The 25,495-nt window shown below is 37.6% G+C and overlaps 1 pseudogene; it reads right to left on the bottom strand.

Annotated features, from left to right (window-relative positions):
* Window positions 1-1,105: 1,105 nt before the first annotated feature.
* On the bottom strand, window positions 1,106-23,575 carry LOC118846033 (annotated as a pseudogene).
* Window positions 23,576-25,495: the final 1,920 nt, after the last annotated feature.

Here is a 25,495-nt window from a genome sequence, read left to right as displayed (position 1 = left end):
TTTGTTTTCGTAAAACTAGCTTCTAGTTTTATTTATTATTTCAATTGTTCTTTTATTTTCAGTTTTGTTAATATCTCCTTTGATTTTTAGGATTTCCAATTTGGTGTTTAATTAGGCAATTTAATTTTGTTCTTTTTCTATTTTTTCAGTTGCATGGCCAATCCTTTGATCTGTTTTTCCTCTATTTTATTGATGCAAATAATTAGAAATACAAATTTTCCCTGAAGTATGCTTTGACTGTATCCCATAAATATTAATATGTTGTCTCATTGTTGTCATTTTCTTTAGTGAAATTATTGGTTGTTCCTATGATTTGTTCTTTGTCTCTGTGTGTCTCTCTCTGCTTCAAATGTGTTTCTTGTAAATGATATATTTTAGGATTCTGATTTTTAATCCATTCTGCTATCTACTTCCATTTTATGGTTGATTTTATCCCATTTACATTTAAAGTTATGATAACTAATTGTATTTCCCTCCATCTCTCTTAATCCCCTTACCTTCTCCCTCCTCACAAGTGTTTTACTCTTGAGCACCACTTTCCCCAATAAACCCTGCCTTTCATCAACCTTCCCTCCTCCTTGCATTAATCCCAACACATTTTAGTTTCTTAAAGGGTAAAATAGCTTTGTATATGCAACTGGGTGTATATGTTATTCCCTCTTTGAGCCAATTTTGATTGGACTATGGTTGAAACTTTGCCCACTCCCCATCTTCTCCTCCATTATAATAACTCTTTCATGCTTCTTTTATGTGGTATAATTTGCCCCATTCAATTTCCCCTGTCCTTCTCCAAGTACAATTTTATTTCTCACCCCTCTATTTTGTTTTTGGGGTATCATCCAATCAAAATCACCTTATATTCTCTCTCTCTCTGCATATATACATACATATAAATATCATATTATATATACATATTTGCTTTCTATTTGCTCTTATAGGAATAAAATTGTTAAGTTACAAATATAAACAGTTTAACCTTATAGGATTCCTTCTGTTTTCTCTTTCTTATTTCTTTTTACCTTTTTATGTGTCCCTTGAGTCTTGTATTTGGAGGACTTTTTTTTTTTTCAGTTCAGCTGTGGTCTTTTATTTATTTATTTTTTCATCAGTACCAAGCAACTTTATTGCAATGTAAATGGTGGTAGTTTTTTGGTACAGATAATGAAAAAGTCAGAAAACCAAAATATGCATGCACTGAAAGATAGTAGGAGTCACGCCCACAGTTCCCAGGTGTGGGGGAAGCCAGGTGTGGCTTAGCAATTTTGTCAAGGTCTCCAAGAGTGTGCTTGTCAAAAAGATATTCCCCCATGCCAGAATGGGGGGGGGTGGCATTTTGATCATGTTGGTTTCATGATCATCCAGTTGTTTGATGGACTTTACCTGTTAGTCCAGGTAGCAAGTTTTCATGAAATCATATAAACAGGGGCCATTCTTGTCAGTTGCCAGCTTGTGCAATTCCAATAACGACTGATTGACATTTTTTTCCAAGTGCAGAGCACACTCCATTGCGTTCAGCTCGCTCTCGCAGTCATCTTGCTCTGGTTTCTTGATGTCTTGGAGGAAGATGCGGCCCCTGTGCTAGTGCTGCAGTTTCATCACCTTCTCAGTGTGCTCACTCTCCTCTTGGGATGACTGTAGGAAATGCTTGGCAAAGTTCTTCAACGCCACATCATCCGGTCAAAGTATTAAGACACGGACAGGTAGAAGTAGGAGGTGTAGAGCTCCAGGTTGATCTGTTGGTTGATGGCGGCCTCCAAGTCCTGGTGGTAATTCTGCCACACCTGAGAGGGGCGGTGGTCATGATGGTGACGATGGAGGCGAAAGGGGAGGCTGGAGGAGGCGACTGAGGCTGGGGCAGCGGCGGCGGCAACCGCCAAGGGGCTACTGAACGGGCGGCTGCTGCTCCAACTGTAGGCCTGAAGAAGTGGTGGTTAGTGGAGGTGAAGGTAGAAAGGTGGCTAAGGGCAGCTCCAGCCTGGAATCCATCAGAGAGTTCCATTCAAGCATGGTTGAAGTAGGAAACCACAGGGACTCCCCTTCCCTACCTTCTGGCCCAGCTGTGGTCTTTTAATTAGAAATGTTTAAAAGTCTTCCATATCATTGAATATCCATATTTTTTAACTGAAAAATCATATTCAGTTTTCTTTCTTGCATTGTTCTCATTACTTTCTCCAGTTTTTCTTCTACTTCTCTAATTCACTTTTAAAAATCCTTTTGTAAGCTCTTCCAGGAGATACATATATATATATATATACATATATATATATATATATATATACATATATATATATATATATATATATATATATGTACACACACACACACACATACACACACATATACAATATATATGTATTTTCTTTTCTTTTCTTTCAGATTTCACATGTAGCACTTTGACACTATTGTCCTCTTGGTTTATGTCTTGGTCCTCCCTATGCCCATAGTAACTTTCTATAGTCAAGCTCTTTTTTTTGTGTGTTTTTGCTTATTTTTCTGCTTTTTTATTTCAGTGTTTTTGTGTGAGAGTTGGGCTCCAGTCCCAAACTCTCCCAAGCATTTTGTGCTGGGACTCTGGCTCTTCCTGTTGGCTTTCACTTGGCTGCTTTCCTTCTTCCCTCCTTCCTTTCTTCCTTCTTTCTTTCCTTCCTTCCTTTCTTTCTTTTCCTTCCTTTCTCTTTCTTTCTTTTTTCTTTCTTCCTTCTTTCCTTCCTTTCTTCTTTTCTCTTCCTTCCTTCTTTCTTTCCTTCCTTTCTCTTCCTTCCTTCCTTCCTTCTTTCCTTTCTTTCTTTCTTTCTAGGATAGGCTTCACTTGTGGCTTGTCCTGGGTGGTGTGACCTCTCTCTCTGCTTTCTCTAGCTATGGGGTTTAGCTGCTGGCTTTATGGTTTTTGTCCCTGTTGGTGACTGGGGGAGAGTGTTGGTGAGTGATTTTCTGTTTGCAGATGATTGTGCACTCAGTGCAAACTCTGAAGCTAAGATACACAAAAGTATGGATCACTTCTCTGCTGCTTGTACTAATTTTTGCCTAATAATTAACACCAAAAAAAGTAAGTGCTCTATCAGCCAGCACCACACCATCCATACATGGAACCATGAGTTACAGCAAATAGAGAAGTTTTGAATGCTGTGGATAGGTTCATTTACCTTGATAGTGTACTTTCTAGGGATGTCCATGTTGATAATGAGGTTGACATAGGTATTTCCAGAGCTAGCTCAGTGTTTGGGAGGCTCAAAAGGAAAGTAAGGGAGAGAAGACGTATTACACTGATTACCAAACTGAAGGTCTACAGAGATGTTGTGTTGACCTCATTGTTGTATGTTTGAGAAACCTGGACAATCTATCAGTGACATGCTAGGAAACTGAATTGCTTCCATTTTAATTGTCTTAGGAAGATTATGAAGATCACCTGGCAGGATAAGGTACCAGACACAGAGGTCCTTACTCAAACTAAACAGTCAGGCATTCACACTCTGCTTCAGGGAGCACAACTCCGATGGGCTGGCCACATTGTTTGAATGCAAAATGTACACTTCCCAGAAAGGTTGTTTCATGGAGAACTCCTAAAGGGCAAGCATTCACATGGCATCAGAATAAATGACACAGGACACTCTCAAGGTTTCCCTAAAGAACTTTGGAATTGATTGCATGACAGGGGACACACTGACACAGGATCATTCAGCATGGTGTTCCCACATCAGAGAAGGTGCTGTACTCTATGAGCAAAGCAGAATTGAAACAACCCAAAGGAAATTCAGGATGCACAAATTTAGAATATCACCTCAACTATTCACATGCACTATTTGCACCTGACCTGTGGTAGAGAATTCTGAGCTTGTATTGGTCTGACCAGCCACAGTTAGACAACATTAAAACTTGACTTTAACATGGTGATGTCATTTTGGTCCTCTTTGTGAATGAAGGACAACAACCAAGTCTGGCCCTGGAGGAGGGATCTTGCTGCTGTTCTGCCCAAGGAGGGCCATGCTGCTGGGTTGCTATGTAAACAGAGTCTTTCTGGATCAGGGTCTCCCTGTTGTTCAGCCCAAGGGTGGGACTTCACTACTGATCAGTAATGGAGTCAAGAACTTGCATATGGCTTGTGCTGATGGTGAAGTCACTGGATTGGGACCTTGCTGCTCTGCATAGACTGCTCACTTCCCCAGGGGCCTGCTGGCTTGTAGGAGGGCTGGCCTCACTGGTGGATTGCCCCAGACATGGAGTCTTGCTGCAGGCCCTATACTGTGAGGCTGATGGAGGCTGCTGCTACTGCTCCTGGATCTTGCTCTACTCACACCAGTGAGACAGACCTTTCCTGCTGGGCTGTTAATCTGCTTCCTTGCTCCTAGATAAATTCTGAGGTGCTTTTGTAGTTGTTTGGAGGAGGAATTTGGGAGGGTTTTAGAGGGTTCCTTCCTCACTCTGCCATCTTGGCACAGGATGCTCTATTCAAGTTATTAACTATCCATGTTACACATTATTTAATACTGTGACATTTTCATTATTACATTTTTAAAAATCAAGTGTATGAGGTTATATACATGAAAAAGAAATGAATAGATATATCGATAAATCATAGGATTTTCATCTATCTCCATCAAATTATATATTATTAGATTCAGCACATGTTCCAACCTTTCAAAATCTTTTTGGTTGTTGATTGTCATCCAGTGTGTCAGCTGTCTCTCAGCTCTATGTCATTTGCAAACTTGATAAACATGTCATTTAAGCTTTTATATGTCATTGATGAAAATATTAATAATACAAAACCAGGGAGATCCCTGTGGGAATCCACAGAAGAACTCATTTCAAGGTATCACTCAAGCAGTACTGATGTTTAACACTTAGTCCATTGATCCACATAGGGCTGAATCATACTAATTGCAAGATCATTCAGACCAGATCTTTATAACTTTTCCATGAAGAGAGCCTTAGAGATTTTACCAAATACCATACCAAAATTTTGGCAAACCATATTTTAGCATTACATTGGTATATTAGTTTTATAATCCCGGAAAAACAAAAAGAGGAAATTAGGTGCCTAGCATGATATGCTTTGATTAAGGGATGCTTATACTTCATGATTTTTTTTCTTTTTTTTTTAAATATTATCTCATTAATAATATTTTTTAGAATTTTGCAAAAATAGAAGTTGAGCTCCATAGTCCATTATTTGCTAATTCCACTCTCAGAGTGACTTGGGAAATTAAGGCAGCATGTGCCCTCTTTAGTTCCAATGGCCTCTTCTAGTTGCCGTAATTGTTTTAAGGCCATTTTAGTGTCACAAAACTCATGATTCCTTCCATGACTTGCATGACATTGGTGAAGGACCTCAAAACATGGATTCATCCAAAAATAGGTTTTCTTTTACTATATCCTTACTTATTTTTAATCCCAATACTCCATTATCCAACCAAAGGATAATCCAGATTGGCACAGAAAATAGAAGAGAAATAGCAAATGACTTGGTCTGCCTCTTTCAGTATTCTATGTATTAGGAGGGCAGAGTTTATAATCTCAAAGAGGATCATAAACATGTCTGAAAGGTTCGGAACCACTGCATATAAGAAACTCTCAAAGTAGAAGGCAGAAGAATCAAAACATATATTTAGGCTCCACAGTAACCAACCCATGAACCAGCAACCCCATTTTGATATATTGATCAAAAGCTTCCAGGCCCAATAAGTACGCCTTGAAAGAGTAACCAGGAGGCTACAGAGAAGCATGATTGCGTAAAGCAAAATCATGCTTCCCCCTCTATGGTAATAAGATTACCCACTGGCCTGAAGTCTTTGTTCAGCTTCCTCCCGTAGGTCAGCTCTGCTACTGGCAGCTCCTGCTTCAGCTGTGGCTGTGACTGTGGCTGTAGCTGTAGCTGTGGCTGTGGCTGTGGCTGTGACTGTGGCTGTGGCTGTGGCTGTGGCTGTGGCTATGGCTGTGGCTGTAGCTGTAGCTGTAGCAGCCTCTGGCTCCAACGGGAGCTGCTTTTAACCATCCAGCTTCTGCTTGGGGGGGGGTGTGTGTGTGTGTGTAAGGTATGCCGGGGAAAGCACAGGTTCTTTCAATCTGCTTAAGCAAGGTGAAGGGGTTGACCGGGAAAGCACAGGTTCTTTCCATCAGCTTAAGCAAGGGAAGCAAGGTGAAGGGGCCGACAAGCTTACTGCAGTCCAACATACAAACAGCATTCAGTTCAGGGGAAAAAGCCAAACTAGTCAAGGCCACTTGTTGACTAAGTGCTAAGGAGCCCATTTTTGGTTGCCAACACAGTTACTAATTCTTCTATTCACTCAAGCAGAGATGCTGTCCCTTTGCTGATCATCCCCTCTGATTCAAGGTACCTAAAATGGAGCCTCTTTCTATTTTCTTTATCATTCATTGCTAGTCTCAACTCATTCTGAGTATGAGCATTTATGAAACTTTTTTCCCCAGAAGAGTGTCATTTTAAAAATCCAATCTTTCCTAAGTTCTTGCTGGTAATTGATCTTCTGGTAGCCTGTTTTGAAATTTAAGTGTCAATGAGATCCCTCTGTAGCCACATCATTATTTTCCACATTTCCTTTTTCTTGTCAATTAGGTCCACCCCCCCACCTTTGGGTGTTTGTTCTACAAATTCACTCTTAAAAGTTTTTAATTTACTCTGGCCTGACCTTCCTCATATAACAACAACAACAATAACAAGAGCTAGTATTTATATAGAACTTTGACTTTTACCAAAGAAACTTTAGAAATATCATTTTGTTCTCTAAATAGCCCTGCAAGGTTGGTTCTATTGTTATTGTTTTATTTTAAGAGAAGAAACTAAGACTGAGAGAGATGAGGTCGCTTGCCTTTTGGAAATGTAGCCTCTCAAAATCAGGTCTTACAGAGAGTACTCTTTTTTTTTTCTTTAAATTTAATTTAAATTTATTTAATTAACATATTTGGTTTTCAGCATTGATTTTCACAACAGTTTGAATTACAAATTTTCTCCCCATTTCTACCCTCCCCCCCACTCCAAGATGGCTTATATTCTGGTTGCCCTGTTCCCCAGTCAACCCTCCCCTCTATCACCCCCCTCCCCTCTCATCCCCTTTTCCCTTCCTTTCTTGTAGGGCAAGATAAACTTCTACGCCCCATTGCCTGTGTGTCTTAATTTTTAGTTGCATGCAAAAAGTTTTTTTTGAACATCTGATTTTAAAACTTTGAGTTGCAAATTCTCTCCCCTCTTCCCTTCCCACCCACCCTCCCTAAGAAGTCGAGCAATTCAACCTAGGCCACACATGTATCATTATGTATAACCCTTCCACAATACTCATGTTGTGAAAGGCTAACTACATTTTGCTCCTTTTCAACCCATCCCGCTTTATTGAATTTTCTCCCTTGACCCTGTCCCCTTTCCAAAGTGTTTGTTTTGATTACCTCCACCACCATCTGCCCTCCCCTCCATCATCCCCCCCCTTTTATTTTTTTTATCTTCCTCCCTCTTCTTTCCTGTGGGGTAAGATACCCAACTAAGTATGTATGGTATTCCCCCTCAGGCCAAATCTGATGAGAGCAAGATTCACTCATTCCCCCCTCACCTGCCCTCTCCCCTCCTCCCACAGAACTGCTTCCTCTTGCCACCTTTACGCAAGATAATCCACCCCATTCTATCTCTCCCTATCTCCCTCTCTCAGTATGTTGCTCTCTCATCCCTTAATTTCATTTTATTTCTTTTAGATATCTTCCCTTCATCTTCAACTCACCCTGTGTCTGCTCTCTCTCTTTTACATATATATATATAAAAACAGACATATATATATATATATATATATATATACACATACATACATATACATACATATGCACATAGGTATATACATACATACACATTCACTTATATACATACATATACATATATATATATATATATATATATATATATATATATACATATATATATATATATATATGCATATTCCCTTCAACTACCCTAATACTGAGTTCTCATGAATCATACACATCATCTTTCCATGTAGGAATGTAAACAAAACAGTTCAACTTTAGTAAGTCCCTTGCAATATCCGTTTCTTGATTCCTTTTCATGCTTCTCTTGATTCTTGTGTTTGAAAGTCAAATTTCCTATTCAGTTCTGGTCTTTTCACTGAGAAAGCTTGAAAGTCCTCTATTTTATTGAAAATCCTTATTTTGCCTTGGAACATGATACTCAGTTTTGCTGGGTAGGTGATTCTAGGTTTTAATCCTAGCTCCAATGACCTTCAGAATATCTCATTCCAAGCCCTTTGATCTCTTAATGTAGAAGCTGCTAGATCTTGGGTTATTCTGATTGGCTTTCCACAATACTCAAATTGTTTCTTTCTGGCTGCTTGCGGTATTTTCTCCTTGATCTGGGAGCTCTGGAATTTGGCAACAATATTCCTTGGAGATTTCTTTTTGGGATCTATTTGAGGAGGTGATCGATGGATTCTTTCAATTTCTATTTTGCCCTGTGGCTCTAGAATATCAGGGCAGTTCTCCTTGATAATTTCTTGAAAGATGGTATCTAGGCTCTTTTTTTGATCATGGCTTTCAGGTAGTCCAATAATTGTTAAATTATCTCTCCTGGATCTATTTTCCAGGTCAGTGGTTTTTCCAAGGAGATATTTCACATTGTCTTCCATTTTTTCATTCCTTTGGTTCTGTTTTATAATATCCTGATTTCTCATCAAGTCACTAGCTTCCACTTGCTCCAGTCTAATTTTTAAAGTAGTATTTTCTTCAGTGGTCTTTTGGACCTCCTTTTCCATTTGGCTAATTCTGCCTTTCAAGGCGTTCTTCTCCTCATTGGCTTTTTGGAGCTCTTTTGCCATTTGAGTTAGTCTGTTTTTTAAGGTGTTATTTTCTTCAGTGTATTTTTCAGTATTTTTTTGGGTCTCCTTTAGCAAGTCATTGACTTGTTTTTCATGGTTTTTTCGCATCCTTCTCATTTCTCTTCCCAATTTTTCCTCTACTTCTCTAACTTGCTTTTCCAAATCCTTTTTGAGTTCTTCTATGGCCTGGGACCAGTTCATGTTTTTCTTGGAGGGTTTTGTTGTAGGCTCTATGACTTTGTTGTCTTCTTTAGGCTGTATGTTTTGTTCTTCTTTGTCACCAAAGAAAGAATCCAAAGTCTGAGACTGAATCTGGGCATGTTTTCGCTGCCTGGCGATATTCCCAACCAACTAACTTGACCCTTGAGTTTTTCAGTGGGGTATGACTGCTTGTAGACTAACGAGTTCTATGTTCCACGTTTGGGGGGGAGGTGCCAGCTCTGTCAGACCCGAGCTGCTCCTTCCCCAAGAACCCCCAACCCGAACTGGGCTTAGATCTTCGGCAGGCTGTGCACCCCTGCTCTGATCTGCCACTTAATTCCTCCCACCAGGTGGGCCTGGAGCCAGAAGTAACAACAGCTGTAGCTGCCCCACCTCCGCTGCCCCCGGGGCTGGAAGCTGAACCGCAAACTCCTTCTACTCCCGCAGCTTTTTCCACTAACCTTCTCTGCAGTTTTTGGTGTTTGTGGGTTGAGAAGTCTCGTAACTGCCGCAGCTCACTGAATCAGGGCGCTAGGGCCCCCACCGCCCGGCTCCTGGTCTGGATGGTCCACGCCGCTCAGGCTGGGCTCTGCTCCACTCCGTTCCCAGCTCCCAGCTCCCAGCTCCCAGCTCCGTGTGGAATAGACCTCACCCAGAGACCATCCAGGCTGTCCTGGGCTGGAGCCCTGCTTCCCTCTGCTGTTCTGTGGGTTCTGCCGTTCTAGAATTGGTTCAGAGCCATTTTTTATAGGTTTTTGGAGGGACTCGGTAATGGAGCTCACTCTAGTCCCTGCTTACCAGCCGCCATCTTGGCTCCGTGAGTACTCCTTTTTTTAAAAAAAAATATTTTATATTTTTAGTTTCCAGCATTGATTTCCACAAGATTTTGAAGTACATTTTTTCTCCCCATTTCTACCCTCCCCCCACTCCACGATGGCCTATATTCTGATTGCCCAGTTCCCCAGTCAGTCCTTCCTTCAGTCACCCCACTCCCCCTATCCCCTTTTCCCTTACTTTCTTGTAGGGCAAGACAGATTTCTATGCCACATTGCCTATATATCTTATTTCCCAGTTGCATGCAAAAACAACTTTTTTTTAACATCTCCTTTAAAAACTTTGAGCTCCAAATTCTCTCCCCTCTTCCCTCCCCACCCACCCTACCTAAGAAGGCAAGCAATTCAACATAGGCCACATGCGTATCATTATGTAAAACCCTTCCACAATACTAATGTTGTGAAAGACTAGCTATATTTTGCTCCCTCCTATCCAATCCCCCTTTATTCAGTTTTCTTCCTTGACCCTGTCCCTTTCTGAAAGCGTGTGTTTTTGATTACCTCCTGCCCCTATCTGTCCTTCCTTCTGTCATAGCCCTTTTTATCCCATTCCTCCTTCTTTCCTGTGGGGTAAGATACCGTATTGAGTGTGTATGTTATTCCCTCCTCAAGTCAAATCCAATGAGAGCAAGATTCACTCATTCCCCTTCACCTGTCCCCTCTTCCCTTCCAATGAACTGCTTTTTCTTGCCACTTTTATATGAGGTAATTTACCCCTTTCTATCTCTCCCTTTTTCCCTCTCTCAATATATTCCTCTCTCATCCCTTAATTTGATTTTATTTTTTTAGGTATCATCCCTTCATATTCAACTCACTCTGTGCCCTCTGTCTATACATATATACATATATATACATACATACATATATATACATATACATACATACATACATATATATACATATACATACACACACACACACACACACACACACACACACATATATATATATATATATTCCATTCAGCTGCCATAATACTGAGGTCTCATGAATTACACACATCATCTTTCCATGTAGGAATGTAAACAAAACAGTTCAACTTTAGAAAGTCCCTTATGATTTCTCTTTTTTGTTTACCTTTTCATGCTTCTCTTGATTCTTGTGTTTGAAAGTCAACTTTTCCATTCAGCTCTGGTCTTTTCACTGAGAAAGCTTGAAAGTCCTCTATTTTATTGAAAATCCATATTTTGCTTTGGAGCATTATACTTGAGTTCTCCTTCTGTAACACAAATTCTAGGAGGTAGCATTCACTTCTCCCACAATATTGGCATGATTCGTTGTTCAGCAGTATCCTTGTTGCTGAGAATTTGGTTGTCAGTCATAGGCTGGACTCTCACTTGTCAAATATCTTTTTGAGTGGATTATTTTTCAGATGTAGGAATTACTAGAATTCTAGACAGTTTTGGGAAACTGCAAGCCCAGCATGAGTCAAGAGTTTTCTATGGAAAGCTTTGAATGTCAATTCCATCTTGGATTTCTTTGAAAGGCACTGTCTCTATGGATGATAGTCTCACTATACTCTGCTCGATCAAACCAAATGTACAGTGGCATCTTTAGCTGAGGTATCTCCCAACACTACAGATCTATGATTACCTCATTTTCTGATCTTAGCACTCATTAGCCTTTTCGCTGTTCAGAGAATGAATACTATCTGCAGTATCTTTTGTAGGTTGTTTGGAATATACCTGCAGATTTAAAAGATGCAAAAATACTTCTATTATATTGCTGGGGGGTGGGGTTGGAAAGTCATTTACTCTCTCTCCATTTCAGTTTCTCATTTGTAAAGTGAGGATTATAATGGCATCTCCTATGAAGGATTGTTATAAGGATCAAATGAGTCCTCTGTATAAATTTTCCTGAAAACATCAAGTGCTATATAAATATCAGGTTGTTATTATTATTATCATTATTTCTATTTGCTGACTATTGATTATTGATAGAAAACTCTCATTGATATTGAATCATATCCTGATTCCTTGTCACTTGTATTAGCTAACCAGCAAATCTCTTGTAGAGCTATGGAGAATTAATGAGATAGGCTGTCTTCCTTAGTAGATCTTTTCCCAGCCTAACAATTCCTAAGTTTCAACCTTTCTTCTTATTACATGAGGTCAAGTAGGCTCACAGTACTGATTACTTTCCTATGGACATGCCGGTGATCTGAATTGAAGACTCTAGACCTGAATACATTTGTGTGGTTGCTCCATCAGAGTATTTGGTGAGTGCAGTTCTACATCGTTGTATTTGTTTTATTTAACTAGTTTGTGAATTCATGGTTATAAGGAACTCCCAATGAGCAAATGTCCTTGATAAATCTCCTTTTTGACAGTTATTCTCCTTTTATTATAAAATCTGTTTAGCATTATAGATTTAGAACTGGAAGTCACTTTGCAAATCATCAAGTTCAAGCCCCTTCCTTCAGAGAGGCAAAAATTTAATCTTCAGGAGTTCCTGTAAGTAGTTGGGCAGAACTAGGATCTAAAGCCAGGTCCTCTAATAGAAAATCCAACGTCCTTTGAATATGGTACCTCTTATCATCTATGTGCAAGGGCCATCTCTCCTTCTGAACTCTACATGCCTTTGTAGCTCTCACAGGTTCAAGCATTGAGATTGGAAAACTATAGGCATAGTATTTCAGAGGCATCTCAGTGTAACTGAGAGCTTCCTGGACTTGGAATGAAGAAAACAGATTCAGATTTTGGTTTGAATATATGTGGTGTGACCCCAGTCAAATAATTTTACTTCTCATCTGTAAAAGTCATTTGGATTAGATGGTCTAAATTCCCCATTAACTCTATAAAAAAACAATAGTAATAATCATACTTCTGTAGTACTTTAAGGTTTGCAAAGCACTTTACAACACTTGATCTGTGCAGCACCCCTCAGAGGGAGGTGCTATTATTTTCTTCATTTTTAAGAAACTGTAACAGAGGTTAAATGACTTATCTAGGGGCATAGAACTAGGAATTATCTGAAGCTGGATTTGAATTCAAATCTCTGTAACTTCAAGTTCAGCAGTCTAGCCATCGTGCCACCTGACTTGTTGAGTCTTTCTTCTTGGTGTTTTAGTATTGGCTCTTACTTCTGTTTTCCCTTCTCCTTTGAAATTCTTATTTCTTCTTACAGGAGATACAAGTTTCATTTAGATTGAAAAAGTGTGCAGAGACATGATGAGTGGAGAATTTAAAAGGATGCAAGCAGGAATCTGTTAAAAAATACCAACATGGCATACTCTTGAGTGACTAGTGTTTTGTAGCTGCATTTTTGTTGTTTTGTTAATTGGACAGAACATGGAATGAGGGGAAGGTCTCAGTCCTAGACCTTTTGGATGAGGGGAAGGGCTCAGTTCTAGAACCTAAAACATACTTTGATTACTGACCTTGTTAAAGTTGGACTCACTAATGAGTGACTTGTGATGGATGATGTATCTGGGCATCATATCCAGAAAGGAAGGTTTAAGGATTTTATTAAAAGTGGCTAAATCCTCTGTGAAGAAATCTCTAATATGGCAGTCACCAAGAATTCCAAAATAATCAAATAAAATAACAAGGAAGACCAAATAGAGTAAAGAAAAACAAGCTCTTGATAGCAAAGGGACATTACAAGTACATGAACTGGACAATCTAAGCATCAAGTTTCTAGAATTCTGTTTAGAAACAGAAAATATACGATCTTTGAATGATAAAGTTCAAGACCACCACTGGGAAAGAAGCCTTTAAAAGTAATATAATAATTGATGAGTAAGTGGTAAGGTCAAACAAGCATCTTGCCATAGTGGGAAAAGAGCAGGCTTTGGATTCAGAAAGAACTGGGTTCAAGTTGGGCCTCTGTCACATATGAGTGCTGTGACTCTGGGCATATCACTTAATGTCTTAGTGCCACAGAAAACTTGCTCTTATTATGAGTTGTAAAGATGATGGTGAATTGTATTTTCAGAGAGTGTCCTCACTGGGACATCCTTGTCCTAATGATGTCAATGTTCTGATCATAGGAAAAACAAAAACAAAAATATGAAGTCATTTAGAATATTTCCTTTTCCCACCTCCACCAAATAAAATAATCCGAATTTGCACATAACGTACTTTGAATTGGGTAATTGGCAAGAATGAGAATATGAAAGAAAAAAAAAGTTGTAGTATTGAGTGAGAAATTATCAAGGTTCATTTTAGAATTGAAGAATTTTTAAGATGGAAGAAATTTCAGTAACCACTGATTTCCCTCTGTACCTCAAAAAAAAATCCTCACTCCACTATCACTGACAAGTTATGCTTTTAAACCCAACTTTAAGACTACATTTATCCCTATTGTAATTCTTCTTAACAATTAGATTCAGCCTTATTTTCTAGTCTTTCAAGTTCTTTATGAATGCTGATTCTGTCATTTACTTTAACATGCAAATTGGATAGTATACCTTTGCAGAAAAGAATTAAAACCCTTTTATGGTTGGATTCTGATGTTTTTCAGTCTTATTTCATGCTACTTCCCTTCTTTCAGCCATTTATTCTTTACTCTCTAAGCTGATTTGAACTAGTAGTAATTCCCAAATTTCACAGTTTCTAATGGTTTTATATTTGGAGATTGAAGGGAACCTTTAAAGTCATGGAGTCCAATCTGATCATTTCATAGATGAGGAAACTGAGGCTCAGAGACATAAAGTAGTTTGTCTAGGGTAATCCATCTGGTGCATGCCCAAGGCAGGATTTGAAGTCAGACCCTCTTGACCCCAAGTCCAGTGCTCTTCCCAGTATGTCTTGTTTCCTTATCTCCTCCTCTACTCTTCCACCTGTATGGAATGGACTCCTGCTATTTGTTGGAATCCTTACCTCCCTTCAAGGTATGGCTCAGGTATGATAGTCTCCACAAAGTCTTTTGTGTTGTCCTTTGGTTCTTCTCTCTGGTGGGATGGCCAGAGCTACCCACTCCCCTCATATATATCACACAGCCCTCTTTGTCCTGGTATGACTTGTATTTACTACATATTTAATTCCAGGACTGCTTCTTCTGCTGTGGAATAGGAAACACTGTCACATGGGTGGCCTACATGGATGACAGGTTCTATCTGAAGCCTTCTGCGATATCAGTTACTCAAGGGCATAGAATAAGGAAATATCCTTGATTTGAAAGGTTTTTTTTCCAGAACACAATCAACCAATATGCAGACATTTTTTTGTTTTCTATGGGTCAGGCACTTCCCTTGTTGTTGGGCATCAAGACAAAAATGGAGCCATCTGTTACCCCAGGAACTTATTTTCTCTCAGAAAATGTAAGTTGCACATATATAGTGATGTGTCCTTTTATTTTGTTCAACCAAATATATACAAGGTAATTTGGAGGGAAGACAGTGCTGTGTGTATATAAACAGGGATATGCTTATAATTGATTAACAACTAGCTCTCAGGAGGAAAATGTACTTAGGACACACTTTCAATTTTAATCTGTATGGTTAACACTTTCTTCAATCTGGAAAAATTAATAAAACACTGAAACAAATGCTCAGCCCATAAGCTTGTTCAAGCTGGCTCTAGTTCACCCGTGGAAGACAAAAATGAACTAGTATTTACCCTCAAAGAGCCTAAATTCTAGCAGATGAAACGAAATGTATAGAATGGTATATGTATATAGTTTATAGCCAGTCTGAGATGGCGTTGGCAGGTTCATTCCAAGAAAGGAATCTAAAGGGTAATTATACCTAAGAAATATATTGTTGTTGTTTAGTAGTTTTCAGTCATGTCTGATTCTTTGTGACCCCATTTGGGGTTTTCCTGACAAATGTACTGGAGTGGTTTGCCATTTCATTCTCCAGCTCATTGACAGGTAAGGAAACTGAGGCAAATAAGGTTAAGTGACTTGCCCAGGGTCACATGGCTAGTAAGTATCTGTGGCTGAATTTGAACTCAGGAAGATGAATCTTTCTAACTCCAGGCCCAGCACTCTATTCATTGAACATTAGAAACGTTCTTCTTTGCTGAAGGACGCATTGTATGATGGAGTCAGGATCTAAATACAACTTGCGAACCTCAAATGATGGGACACATGTAAGACAATACAATTTAATTTAAAAAATTCAAGGTTTCAGTTTATAAAAATGATCAATGATGAATAAAGATGGGGAAGCTAGAGAGCAGGTAGTATGTTTTAAAAGGAGCTATTATTTTAGGGTTCTGTTAGCTCAATATGAGTCAGCTACAGGGCATGATAGGTACTGATCTTAAGCTGAAATAAAAGAAGAATAGAGAAAAGAGTGATCTGTTCCTCTGCCTTCTATTGTGGTCAAGTTATATCCAATATACTGTGTTTGGGATATGTGAGGAAAGACATGAAAATGGGAACTTGCCCAGGACATGGCTAAAAAAAGATGAGAGTATTAACCTGAAGTGCTAGGATTACTTGAAGAAAATAAGAATATGAGAAGATTTGGCTAACGCATTATTGCCAGTGTCAAATATGTGAAAAGGCTTTCTTGACAAACAAGGACTCAATTTTCCAGCTTGTTCTCAGAGGACATTGATAGGAACATTTTGTTTTAAATTACATAGAAAGCATATACGGTGTGCCACGCACTGTGCAAAATTCTGAGACCACTAATAGGACTAATAGAAACACAATCCCTACCTTCAAGGGGCAATACATAAAGAATACATAAGACAATATGGAAGGCAATACAAGGAAGGCAATATATAAAAGGGAAATGGAATGCAGGGGCCAGGACCTTATGCTAGAAGAAAGAAGGAAAACATTTTATAACAATTAGAAATGCCTAAAAGTAAAATGAATTGTTTCAAGAAGCAGTGGGTTCCCACTAGTTGAAGGAATTCAAGGAGATAATGGTCACCTGTTGAATATATAGAAGAAGGAATGTGGCATCAGGTTAAGAGGTCCCTTCCAGATACTAGAATGTATCATTTAAACATTCTACAAAGCAGACACATATGTTTAGAATGGGTAGTCTTGGCAGACATACAATATACTGGGCTCATCCTAGATGAGGAATAGTAGATTGCTTCATTGCTTTTTGTTTATATAGCAATCAAATTAATTGTTCTTTAAATGTTTCATAGAATTCACTTGTAAATCCATCAGGCCCTGGAGATATTTTTTTAAGGAGTTCTTTGATGGCTTATTATTTTTTTTTCTAAAATGGGTATTTTAAGTATTATATTTCCTCTTCTGTTAATCTAGGATACACACACATGTGTGTGTGTGTACATGTATGTATATATATATATATGTACATATGTATACATATATTTTAAAAACTCATCTATTTCACTTAGATTGTTAGATTTGTTGGCATATAGTTGGGCAAAACACCTCCTAATTATTGTTTTAATTTCCTCAACATTGGAGGTAAATTTTCATTTTCATTTTTGATACTGGTAATTTGGTTTTCCTCTTTCTTTTTTGAATCAAATTAACCAAATGTTTATCTATTTTGTTTTTTCTTCATAAACCAGCTCTCAGTTTTATTTATTAGTTCAATAATTTCTCTTACTTTCAATTTTATTAAACTCTCCTTTGATTTTCAAAATTTCTAATTTGTTAATTAATTGGGGATTCTTGATTTGCTTTTTTCTAGCTTTTTAGTTACATCCTCAATTACTTTATCTCCTTTTTTCCTCTATTTTATTCATATAAGCATTTACAGATATATATTTCCCATAAGAACTATTTTGACTGCATCCCACAAGTTTTGGTAGGCTGTCTCATTATTGTTAGTCTCTTTGATGAAATTATTGCTTCTATGGTTTGTTGTTTGACCCACTGATTCTTTAGGATTAGATTATTTAGTTTCCAATTACTTTTTGCTCTGTCTTTCCATGGTCATTTATTACATGTTGTGTCTTTTGCATCATGATCTGAAAATGATCCATTTAATATTTCTGCCTTTCTACATTGGATTGTGGGTTTTTTAATGCCCTAATACATAGTCATTTTTTGTGTAGGTGCCATGTAACTGAGAAAAAAAAGTGTATTCGTTTCTATTCTCATTTAATTTCCTTGAGATATATATCATATCTAACTTTTCTCAAATTCTCTTCACCTTCTTTAGTTCCTTTTTGTTTATTTTGAGGTTAGTTTTAACTAGTTCAGAGATTGGGAGGTTGAGGTCCCCCATTAGTATAGTTTTGCTGTCTACTTTTTTTTCTTAAATTAGATTTTTTATTTTTAGTTTACAACACTTAGATCTACATGTTCTTGAGTTTCGAATTTTCTTCCCTTCCCTCCCCTCCCTCCTCCCCATCCAAGACAGTGTGGAATCTGATAAAGATTCTGTATAAACCTTAAACTTATTTACACAATTGTCAAGTTGCAAAGAAGAATTATGACCAATGGAATGAATCATGAGAGAGAAGAAACAAAACCCAAAAAGAAGAGAAAAAAAAAGAGAGCAAATAGTTTGCCTCAATTTGCATTCATACTCCACAGTTCTTTCTCTGGATGTAGCTAGCTTTTTCCATCATGAGTCTGTTGGAGCTGGCTTTCAGCCTTGTACTGCTGAGGAGAGTCCAGTCTATCAAATTTAGTCATCATAGAATCAATATGTACAATGTTCTCCTGGTTCTGCCCCTCTCACTTAGCATCATATCATGTAGGTCTTTCCAGGTTATTATGAAGTCCGTATCATGCCCATTTCTTATAGCACAATAGTATTCCACTACATTCATGTATCACAACTTGCACAGTCATTCCCCGATTCATGGGCATTCCCTTGATTTCCAATTCTTTGCTACCACAAAAAGAGCGGCTATAAATATTTTTGTACGTACAAGTCCCATTCCCACTTGTGTGATCTCTTTGGGATATAGCCCTAGAAGTGGTATTGCTGGGCCAACAGTTATGCACATTTTTATAGCCCTTTGGGCATAGTTCTAAACTGCTCTCCAAAATAGGTGGATCTGTTCATAACTCCACCAACAATGTATTAATGTTCCAATTTTCCCACTTCTTCCCTATCATTTATCATTTTACTGTTTTGTCATTTTAGCCAATCTGACAGGAGAAATGTGGTATTACCTAAGAGTTATCTTGATTTGTATTTCTCTAATCAATAATGATTTAGAGCATTTTTCATATGCCTATAGATATCTTTAATTTGTTTCTCTGAAAACTGCCTATTTACATCCTTTGATCATTTCTCAATTGAGGAATGGCTTTTATTCTTATAAATTTGATTCAGTTCCATGTATATTTTTGGGCTTTGTTAGTAATGTATAGGAATGTCAAGGATTTTTGTGGGTTTATTTTATACCCTGCAACTTTACTAAAGTTTTTTTTTTATTATTTCAAGTAGATTTTTTTTTCCACTTGATTCTCTAGGATTCTCTAGGTAAATCATCACATCATCTGCAACAAGTGATAATTTAGTTAATTGTTTGCCTATTCTAATTCCTTCGATTTCTTTTTCTTCTCTTAATGCTAAAGCTAACATTTCTAGTACCAAATTGAATAATAGGAGTGGTAATGGACAACCTTGTTTCACTCTGGATCTTATTGGGAATGCATCTAGCTTATCCCCATTATGTATAATGCTTGCTAATGGTTTTAGGTAGATGCTATTTATAATTTTCAGGAAGACTCCGTTTATTCCTATGCTTTCTAGTGTTTTTAATAGGAATCGATGTTGTATTTTGTCAAAGGCTTTTTCTGAATCTATTGAGATAATTGTATTGTTTCTGCTAGTTTCATGGTTAATATGATTAATGATGCTGATAGTTTTCCTAATATCGAAACAGCCTTGCATTCCTGAAATAGATCCTAACTGGATCTAGTATTATTGTCCTGATAAGTTGCTGCAGTCATTTGCTAATATTAATTTAAAATTTTTACATCAATATTCATTAGGAAAATTGGCCTATAATTGTCTTTCTCTCTTTTGACTTTTCCTGGTTTAGGTATTAGTACCATATTTGTATCATAAAAAGAATTTGGTAGGACTCCTTCTTTGCCGATTTTCCCAAATAGGCTATAAAGTATGGGAATTAATTGTTCTTTGAATGTTTGATAGAATTCACATGTAAAACCATTTGGCCCTGGAGATTTTTTTTTATTAGGGAGTTCATTGGTAGCTTGTTCAATTTCTTTTTCTGAGTTAGGGTCATTTAGGTAATTTATGTCCTCTTCTGTTAACCTGGGCAATTTTTACTTTTGTAAATACTCATCCACTTCCCTAAGGTTATCAAATATATGGTCATACAATTGAGCAAAATAATTCCTAATTTTTTTTTTAATTTCCTCTTCATTGGAGGTGAATGTACCCTTTTCATTTGTGATACTGGTAATTTGGTATTCTTTTTTTTAAATCAAATTGACCAAGGGATTATCAGTTTTATTGGTGTTCTCATAAAACCAGATCTTAGTTTTATTCATTAGTTCAATAGTTTTCTTGATTTCAATTTTGTTAATTTATCCTTTGATTTTCAGGATTTCTAATTTTGTATCTAATTGTTGATTTTCAATTTGTTCTTTTTCTGGCTTTTTCAGTTGCATGCCCAATTCATTGATTTCCTTTTAATCTATTTTTTTCATGTAAGCATTTAGAAATATAAAACTTCCCCTAATACAGCATTTCCTGCATCCCATAAGTTTTTATATGTTGTTTCATTATTGTCAATCACTTGAATGAAGTTATTACTTGTTCCTACAGTTTATTCTTTGACCCACTCATTAGGATTAGATTATTTAGTTTCCAATTAATTGTTAATTTATCTTTCCATGATCCTTTATTACAAATAAATTTTATTGTGTCGTGATCTGAGAAGGATGCATCGACTATTTCTGCCTTTCTCCGCTGCATTGTGAGGTTTTTATGCCCTACTCCATGAACAATTTTTGAGTATGTGCCATGTACCACTCAGAAAAAACGTATATTCCTTTTATCTTCACTCAGTTTTCTCCAGTAGTCTGTCATATCTGCCTTTTCTAAAATTCTATTCACCTCCTTGACTTCTTTCTTGTTTACTTTGAGGTTAGATTTATCAAGTTCAGAGAGGGATAGGTTGAGGTCCCCCACTAGTATGGTTTTGGCTTCTATTTCTTCCTGTAATTCCCTTAATTTCTCCTCTAGGAATTTGCATGCTATGCCACTTGGTACATACATGTTAAATAATGATATTCTTTCATTGTTTATGGTGCCTTTTAGCAGGATATAATGTCCTTACTTATCTCTTTTAATTACATCTATATTCACTTCTGCTTTGTCTGAGATTAGGATTGCTACTCCTGTTTTTTTTTTTTTAACTTAGGTGAAGCACAATATATTCTACTCCAGCCATTTACTTTTTCCCTCTGTGTGTCCCCCTGTTTCAAATGTGCTTCTTATAAACAACATATTGTAGGATTATGGTTTTTAATCCATTCTGCTATTTGCCTCCGTTTTATGGCAGAGTTAATCCAATTCACGTTCACAGTTATGATTACAAACTGTGTCTTTTTCTCCATTCTGTCCCCACCTCAAATTTATGATTTTAACTCTGCCTTCTCCCTTCCACTCCTCAAGAGTTTTGCTTTTGACCACCGCCTTCCTCAATTTACCCTCCCTTTTGATTCCCGTCCCTTATCTTACCATTTCCCCCTTCCTACTTCTTCTTTCACTTCTGACTACCCCTCTTTTCTTTCCCCTTTCCCCTCCTACTGCCTGTAGGATAAGTTTGATTTCTATACTTATCAGAGTATGTTATTCTCTTCCTGAACCACATCCAATTAGAGTAAAGCTCATATACTACTCTTCTCCCTCCCTTCATTCCCTCTGCTATAATATGTTTTTGTGCCTCTTCATTTGATGTAATTTATCCTTTTCTACTACCTCCTTATCTCTTCTCCCAGAACCCTCCCTTTACATCTCTTAATTATTTTTATCATTATATCAGTTATTTTATACTGATACCCACAGTCTATGTGTAGCTCTTTCAATTGTCATAACTGTACTATTCTAAATATTGACATATATATGTTTGTGTATATATGTGTATATATATGTACATACATACATATATATATATATATATATATATATATGTATATAACATATATAAAACAAATCCCATATGAGTATGTAAACAATTTGCCCTTATTGATTAACAAGATTTGTGCATTTCCCCCCCATTTACCTTTGTATGTCTCTCTTGAATTTTGTGTTTGAAGATCAAATTTTACATTGAGCTCTGGCCTTTTCATCAGGAAGGTCTGGAAATCCCTTATTTTATTGAATGTCCATCTCCTTGCCTGAAAAAAATTATGCTCAGTTTTGCTGGGTAGTTAAACCTTGGTTGTAGTCCAAGCTCCTTTGCCTTTTGGTATATTATATTTCTCCTGTCACTTAATGTAGAAGCTGAAAGATCCTATGTGATCCTGACTGTACTTCCATGATATTTGAATTGTTTCTTTTTGGATGCTTGTAGTGTTTTCTACTTGAATTAATAATTCTGAAATTTGGCTATAATATTTCTTGGAGTTTTCAATTTGGGATCTCTTTCAGGGGGCGATCGGTGGATTCTTTCAATGACAATTTTCCCCTCTGGTTCTAGGATCTTATGATAGATGTCCTTAAGGATTTCTTGGAAGATACTGTCCAGACTATTTTTTTCATCATGGCTTTCTGGTAGACCAGTAATTCTTAAATTGTCTCTCCTGGATCTATTTTCCTGGTCAGTTGTTTTTCCAATAAGGTATTTCACATTTTCTTTCATTTTTTCACTCTTTACTGTTTCTTTTTTTTTCACTACTTCTTCATGCCTCATAGAGTCATTAGCTTCCACTTGCTCAATTCTAATTTTTTAATGAATTGTTGTCTTCATTTTGTTTTTGAGTCTCCTTTTCCAATTGGCTGATTTTACCTTTCAAGGTGTCATTTTCACTAATTATATTCTGAATCTCCTTAGCCATTTCACCAATTTTATTTTTTAAAAATTTGTTCTCATCAGAGATTTTTTTTTCCATTTTTTTCTTTTACCTCCATAATTTGGTTTTTAAAAACCTCCTTTTGTTCTTCCAGGAATTCTTTTTGGGCTTGAGAGCAGTTCACATTTCCTTTTGAGGTATCAGATGTGGTCATAGTGTCAATGCTGACCTCCTCTGAATTGGTATTTTGATCTTCCCTGTCTCCATAAAGAAATTAATGGTCCCTCATTTTTCTATGTTCTTCTTCCTGTTGGTTAGCTTTTTCCTGGCTTTAAAGTGGATTTCTGCTTTGGAGGCTCAATGATCTGTGTCCCAGGTTTCTTGTTCTGGGAATTGTGAGCCTAGTTATTGGCTTTAGCGTTATAGCCTCTGGTTTCCTGAGGTGTGGGGGAAGGGTTGTCTGCCTGCTGGAAGTCTCCTCTTCCCCTGGGGCTGCTCTCCAGCACTGGTGGTCTCAGCCTTTTCTGTGCTGGTGTCTGCCATTTCCCCTGGCTGTTCAAAGGTACTTCTAGGTTCCTGGTGTTGACCCTTGCTGGCTACTCCATTCTGGGACTCAGGCATTCCCTCTGTTTGGCTACTGAAGCCCCACTTCTGACTCCTCTATTCCAGGGTTTTCCCCTAGGTGATCTCTGGGTCAGGGAGGGAGGGAGGGATGAGACTCATTTACCTGGCCATTATGAATTCTGGAAGTTCAGGAAGGCCAGTTTCAAACATTTGGGCTGAAAGCCTCAGGAGTAGGTGTCTTGCAGCCACAGGCACTGCATTGTTGCATCCTGTTGCTTCGACAGACTCCTGTCCTGTGCTGGAAGGCCTGGGCATCTCCACGAGTTTTTGTGCCCAGCTTTCTCCCAGCCTGGATTGCTGGTTGGTTTCTGCAGCTGTTTCTGCTTTGGTGTGGTCTTGTGCAGCTCCACATGCCAGGCACTCTCCCAGCCTACAGATCCATCTTGTCGACCTTGCAGACTCTCCTGTGTTGGAATTTTGCCCCACTCAGTCTACTAGTGACTTCTAACTCTCTCAAATCTGTTCAGATTCACTTTTTTAGAGGTATCTGACAGAACTTGTGAAAGAACTCCTGTAAGAAGCTGTTTTCACATGGCCATCTTGGCTGTGGCCCCTGGTGTTTGCTTCTTTACATGACTTGTTTAACTTCACCTGTAAGAATTTGGAAACTAAACCACTTGCTGCATATATGTTTAATATTGATATTCCTTCATTGTCTATGATGCCTTTTGGTAAGATGTAATTTCCTTCTTTATCTGTTTTAATTGGATCTTTTTTTTACTTTGCTTTGATTGAAATCAGGATAGCTACACTTGTATTTTTTTTTCGCTTTAGCTGAAGCATAATATATTCTTTTTCCAGCTTTTTACCTTTACTATGTGTGTATCTCTCCACTTCAAATGTGTTTCTTGTAAACAACATTTTCTAGAATTCTGGTTTTTAATCCCCTCTGCTACCCATTTCCATTTTATGGATCAGTTTATCCCATTCACATTCATAGTTATAATTACTAACTGTATTTCCCTCCACCTATTTTCACCATTTATGCTTTTCTGTCTCATTTCATCATGGCACTCCTAACCAGTGTTTTACTTCTGACAACCTCCTCCATCAGTCTATCTTCCTTTCTATTAGTCTCCCCTTCCACTTTCCCCCTTTCCAATCCTACTTCCCTATAGGGTAAGATACATTTCTATACCTGACTAAGTGTGTATGTTATTCCCTCCTTGAGTTGAATCTGATGTTGTGTTGTTGTGTTTGTCCTTCATTCTCAAAGACCATGACATCAGGGAAATGAGGACATGACTTGGACTTGACTTTGATTTGAGTGAGGAAGGGCTGAAATCTGATGTAAGGTTCAAGCAATACTCACCCCCTCCCTTCTTTCCCTCTACTATAATAGGTCTTTTGTACCTCTTTGTGCAATGTAACTTACCCTATTCTGCCTCCTCTTTTCCTTCTATCCCAGTAAAATATGGTTTTCACCCTTGATTTTTTTATGTCACTACATCAGTCAACTTATACTCATACCCTCTCTCTCTCTCTCTCTCTCTCTCTCTCTCTCTCTCTCTATATATATATATATATATATATATATATATATATATATATATATATGTATACTCCTTTTAACTGTCCTAATAGAGATAAATTTCTCAAGAATTATGTGTCCTCTTCCCGTGTAGAGATGCGAATATGTGTATTGCTTCATATTGAAAACTGGACAAAAGAAAATGACAAAAAAAGGCAATGTTGGAAGTGATGGAGACCTAGACATTAATGTATTGTAAGTGGAGCTCTGAATGATTCCATTTATTTTGCAAAGCACGTTAGAAGTATTAAAATATACGCTTTGACCCAGAGAATCCACTACCAAATATCTCTCCCATGGAGCTATATTACGTAAAAAAGGCTCCATAACACCTAAGTATTTGCAGCAGCAGTTCTTTGTTGCTTTTGTTGTTTATTTTTTATAGTGTGGGTAACAAAGAACTAGAAATGAAGTGGATTCCTAGGTATTACAAAATAGGTAAATAAGTTATGCTATGTGATAATTAAAAATGGATATTATGAATACAGGGAAGCATGAAATAAACTTACATGAGCTGATGCAAAATAAAGCAATCAGAGCCAGTAAAACAATATACATGGAGATGACCTAAATGTAAATAGAAAGCACAAGCACAAAATAATCTATAATGAATGGAGTGAAATAATAAAGAGTAACCTTAGGCC

The sequence above is a fragment of the Trichosurus vulpecula genome, chromosome 4, assembly GCF_011100635.1.
Source record: "Trichosurus vulpecula isolate mTriVul1 chromosome 4, mTriVul1.pri, whole genome shotgun sequence".
Taxonomy (NCBI): Eukaryota; Metazoa; Chordata; class Mammalia; order Diprotodontia; family Phalangeridae; genus Trichosurus; species Trichosurus vulpecula.
This window is presented reverse-complemented; position numbering and strand designations above follow the sequence as displayed.